The following is a 5,578-nucleotide window of genomic DNA, read 5'->3' as shown; positions in this document are numbered from 1 at the left end:
CTTAAGGCTCTGGATGCTGTGGGCCTGTCTTGGTTGACAAGACTCTGCAACATTGCATGGACATCAGGGGGCGGTACCTCTGGATTGGCAGACCGGGGTGGTGGTTCCTCTCTTTAAGAAGGGGAACCGGAGGGTGTGTTCCAACTATTGTGGGATCAGGCTCCTCAGCCTTCCTGGTAAGGTCTATTCAGGTGTACTGGAGAGGAGGCTACGCCGGATGGTCGAACCTCGGATTCAGGAGGAACAGTGTGGTTTTCGTCCTGGTCGTGGAACTGTGGACCAGCTGTATACTCTCGGCAGGGTCCTGAGGGTGCATGGGAGTTTGCCCAACAAGTCTACATGTGCTTTGTGGACTTGGAGAAGGCATTTGACTGTGTCCCTTGGGAAGTCCTGTGGGGAGTGCTCAGAGAGTATGGTGTATCGGACTGTCTGATTGTGGCGGTCCGCTCCCTGTATGATCAGTGTCAGAGCTTGGTCCACATTGCCGACAGTAAATCAGACCTGTATCTAGTGAGGGTTGGACTCTGCCAAGGCTGCCCTTTGTCACCCATTCTGTTCATAACTTTTATGGACAGAATTTCTAGGCGCAGTCAGAGCGTTGAGGGGATCTGGTTTGGTGGCTGCAGGATTAGGTCTCTGCTTTTTGCAGATGATGTGGTCCTGATGGCTTCATCTGGCCAAGATCTTCAGCTCTCACTGGATCGGTTCGCAGTCGAGTGTGAAGCGACTGGGATGGGAATCAGCACCTCCAAGTCCGAGTCCATGGTTCTCGCCCGGAAAAGGGTGGAGTGCCATCTCCGGGTTGGGGAGGAGATCTTGCCCCAAGTGGAGGAGTTCAAGTACCTCATAGTCTTGTTCACGAGTGAGGAAAGAGTGGATCGTGAGATCGACAAGCAAATTGGTGCGGCGTCTTCAGTAATGCGGACGCTGTATCGATCCGTTGTGGTGAAGAAGGAGCTGAGCCGGAAGGCAAATCTCTCAATTTACCGGTTGATCTACGTTCCCATCCTCACCTATGGTCATGAGCTTTGGGTTATGACCGAAAGAACAAGATCACGGGTACAAGCGGCCGGGTGGTGGGGCTCTCCCTTAGAGATAGGGTGAGAAGCTCTGTCATCCGGGAGGAGCTCAAAGTAAAGCCGCTGCTTCTCCACATCGAGAGGAGCCAGATGAGGTGGTTCGGGCATCTGGTCAGGATGCCACCCGAACGCCTCCATAGGGAGGTGTTTCGGGCTCGTCCGACCGGTAGGAGGCCACGGGGAAGACCCAGGACACGTTGGGAAGACTATCTCTCCTGGCTGGCCTGGGAACACCTCGGGATCCCCCAAGAAGAGCTGGACGAAGTGGCTGGGGAGAGGGAAGTCTGGGCTTCCCTGCTTAGGCTGTTGCCCCCGCGACCCGACCTCGGATAAGTGGAAGAAGATGGATGGATGGATGGACAGTTAAATGATATTAAATAACAATAAAGTAGTGCAATTATGATAAATAACAATAAAGTAGTACAATGATAGTAAATAACAATAACAGTGCAATGATAATACATAACAATAAAACAGTCATAATAAATAACAATAAAGTAGTGCAATGGTAATAAATAACAATAACACAGGGCAATGATAATAAATAACAATAAAACAGTGCAATGATAATAAATAACAATGAAGTAGTGCAATGATAATAATATTGTAGTTTACTAGAAATGTACAGTAAACCCTTGTTTATCGCTGTTAAATGGTTACAATAGGTAAAATACTAAGGTATTATAAGAGTTACAATAGGTAAAATACTAACATATTATAAGAGTTACAATAGGTAACATACTAACATAACAGTTACAATAGGTAAAATACTAACATATTATAAGAGTTACAATAGGTAAAATACTAACATATTATAAAAGTTACAATAGGTAAAATACTAATGTATTATAAAAGTTACAATACGTGAAATAGTAACATATTATAGGAGTTACAATAAGTAAAATACTAATGTATTATAAGACTTACAATAGGTAAAATACTAACATAACAGTTACAATAGGTAAAATACTAACATATTATAAGTCTTACAATAGGTAATATACTAATGTATTATAAGAGTTACAATATGTAAAATACTAATGTATTATAAGAGAGGCAATAGGTAAAATACTAACATAACAGTTACAATAGGTAAAAATTACTAACATATTATAAGAGTTACAATAGGTAAAATACTAATGTATTATACGAGTTACAATAGGTAAAATACTAAGGTATTATAAGAGTTACAATAGGTAAATAAAATACTAATGTATTATAAGAGTTACAATAGATAAAATACTAATGTATTATAAGAGTTACAATAGGTAAATAAAATACTAATGTATTATAAGAGTTACAATAGGTAAAATACTAAGGTATTATAAGAGTTACAATCAGTACCACAGTACAATTCCTGAGGTGAATGTTTTCATGCTCTTCAGCATCCACACAATCAGTTAAATGCTTTCAATAAAGCTTTTTCCAGCCAAAAAAACCCATTTTACTGATTGCTTGTTGAGCCTTTCTGGCTGCCAAGTACCACTCAGAGACAGCAGTGACGTCTTACATACGTCCGTACTTAGATACGTCCATACTTCGATACGTCCATACTTACATACGTCCGTACTTAGATACGTCCGGACTTAGATACGTCCGTACTTAAGATACGTACTTCAGGTGTCTGCTCCACCTTTACACCTTTCTCTGCACTTTATTGCCCACTCAGCAAGAATAATGATGTCACATATAAAGCCACACAGTACTCAGAAGGACTTTTTTGTTTATATTACCACTATGACAGATTTCTAGATCATATAGTTGATGTAGATGATCATATAGTTGATGTAGATGATCATATAGTTGATGTAGATGATCATATAGTAGATGTAGATGATTATATAGTACATGTAGATGATCATATAGTAGATGTAGATGATCATATAGTTGATGTAGATGATCATATAGTTGATGTAGATGATCATATAGTAGATGTAGATGATTATATAGTACATGTAGATGATCATATAGTAGATGTAGATGATCATATAGTTGATGTAGATGATCATATAGTACATGTTGATGATCATATAGTAGATGTAGATGATCATATAGTAGATGTAGATGATCATATAGTTGATGTAGATGATCATATAGTACATGTAGATGATCATATAGTAGATGTAGATGATCATATAGTAGATGTAGATGATCATATAGTAGATGTAGATGATCATATAGTACATGTAGATGATCATATAGTAGATGTAGATGATCATATAGTTGATGTAGAAGATCATATAGTTGATGTAGATGATCATATAGTAGATGTAGATGATCATATAGTACATGTAGATGATCATATAGTAGATGTAGAAGATCATATAGTAGATGTAGATGATCATATAGTTGATGTAGAAGATCATATAGTTGATGTAGAAGATCATATAGTTGATGTAGAAGATCATATAGTAGATGTAGATGATCATATAGTTGATGTAGAAGATCATATAGTTGATGTAGATGATCATATAGTTGATGTAGAAGATCATATAGTTGATGTAGAAGATCATATAGTAGATGTAGATGATCATATAGTTGATGTAGAAGATCATATAGTTGATGTAGATGATCATATAGTTGATGTAGATGATCATATAGTTGATGTAGGTGATCATATAGTTGATATAGATGATCAATCTCTAAAGGATATCACCACATGGGCTCAGGAACACTTCAGAAACCCACTGTCAGTAACTACAGTTGGTCGCTACATCTGTAAGTGCAAGTTAAAGCTCTACTATGCAAAGCGAAAGCCATTTATCAACAACACCCAGAAACGCCTTCTACTTCTCTGGGCCCGAGATCATCTAAGATGGACTGATGCAAAGTGGAAAAGTGTTCTGTGGTCTGACGAGTCCACATTTTAAATTGTTTTTGGAAATATTCGACATTATGTCATCCGGACCAAAGGGGAAGCGAACCATCCAGACTGTTATCGACGCAAAGTGTAAAAGCCAGCATGTGTGATGGTATGGGGGTGCATTTTTGCCCAAGACATGGGTAACTTACACATCTGTGAAGGCACCATTAATGCTGAAAGGTACATACAGGTTTTGGAACAACATATGCTGCCATCTAAGCGCCGTCTTTTTCAGCGAGACAATGCCAAGCCACATTCAGCATGTGTTACAACAGCGTGGCTTCGTAAAAAAGAGTGCGGGTACTTTCCTGGCCCGCCTGCAGTCCAGACCTGTCTCCCATCGAAAATGTGTGGCGCATTATGAAGCCTAAAATACAACAGCGGAGACCCCGGACTGTTGAACGACTGAAGCTCTACATTAAACAAGAATGGGAAATAATTCCACTTTCAAAGCTTCAACATTTAGTTTCCTCAGTTCCCAATCGTTTATTGAGCGTTGTTAAAAGGAAAGGCCATGTAACACAGTGGTGAACATGCCCTTTCCCAACTACTTTGGCACGTGTTGCAGCCATGAAATTCTAAGTTAATTATTATTTGCAAAAAAAAAAAAAAAAGTTTATGAGTTTGAACATCAAATATGTTGTCTTTGTAGTGCATTCAACTGAATATGGGTTGAAAAGGATTTGCAAATCATTGTATTCCGTTTATATTTACATCTAACACAATTTCCCAACTCATATGGAAACGGGGTTAGTATATGTATGTATAAGTACAGAAAAAAAAAGATTTATTTCACTCCAGTATCCTCACAGTGACATCTAATTAGCACTAATGCATCCTCTTCACTGGAAGTTGCTTATGTTTAAATCTCTGCCAACAGCATCCTCTCTGTCACGCACACACACACACACACACACACACACACACACACACACACACACACACACACACACACACACACACACACACACACACACACACACACACACACACACACACACACACACACACACACACACACACACACAGCCCGGGTGAACTACTACTGCAGGAAGAGAAGGTCCCTCCCCTCCATCATGTGCAGAGAAGAGAGTGAGGGAGGTCTGAGAGGACTTGATGCATTTAGCACAAGCTGCATCCAACATCACAAGCTGCTGAGGGTGCATCCAGCATCAGAAGCTGCTGAGGGTCCATCCAACATCAGAAGCTGCTGAGGGTCCATCCAGCATCAGAAGCTGCTGAGGGTGCATCCAGCATCAGAAGCTGCTGAGGGTCCATCCAACATCAGAAGCTGCTGAGGGTCCATCCAGCATCAGAAGCTGCTGAGGGTCCTTCCAGCATCAGAAGCTGCTGAGGGTCCATCCAACATCAGAAGCTGCTGAGGGTCCATCCAACATCAGAACCTGCTGAGGGTCCATCCAGCATCAGAAGCTGCTGAGGGTGCATCCAACATCAGAAGCTGCTGAGGGTCCATCCAGCATCAGAAGCTGCTGAGGGTGCATCCAACATCAGAAGCTGCTGAGGGTGCATCCAGCATCAGAAGCTGCTGAGGGTCCATCCAGCATCAGAAGCTGCTGAGGGTCCATCCAACATCAGAAGCGGCTGAGGGTCCATCCAGCATCAGAAGCTGCTGAGG

General features: G+C 41.1%; 1 long non-coding RNA gene across 1 annotated transcript in view; it reads left to right on the top strand.

Annotated features, from left to right (window-relative positions):
* Window positions 1–5,097, top strand: part of LOC133643319 (uncharacterized) — a 9,086-nt gene extending 3,989 nt beyond the window's left edge. Inside the window, exon 3 of the long non-coding RNA XR_009824669.1 lies at window positions 4,823–5,097. This is a non-coding gene — a long non-coding RNA (uncharacterized LOC133643319). The remainder of the gene's footprint in view (window positions 1–4,822) is intronic.
* The last annotated feature ends 481 nt before the right edge of the window (window positions 5,098–5,578 follow it).

This window comes from Entelurus aequoreus, linkage group LG26 (assembly GCF_033978785.1).
Source record: "Entelurus aequoreus isolate RoL-2023_Sb linkage group LG26, RoL_Eaeq_v1.1, whole genome shotgun sequence".
Lineage (NCBI taxonomy): Eukaryota > Metazoa > Chordata > Actinopteri > Syngnathiformes > Syngnathidae > Entelurus > Entelurus aequoreus.
Note: the sequence above shows the minus strand (reverse complement) of the source record. Positions and strands in the feature narration are given on the sequence as shown.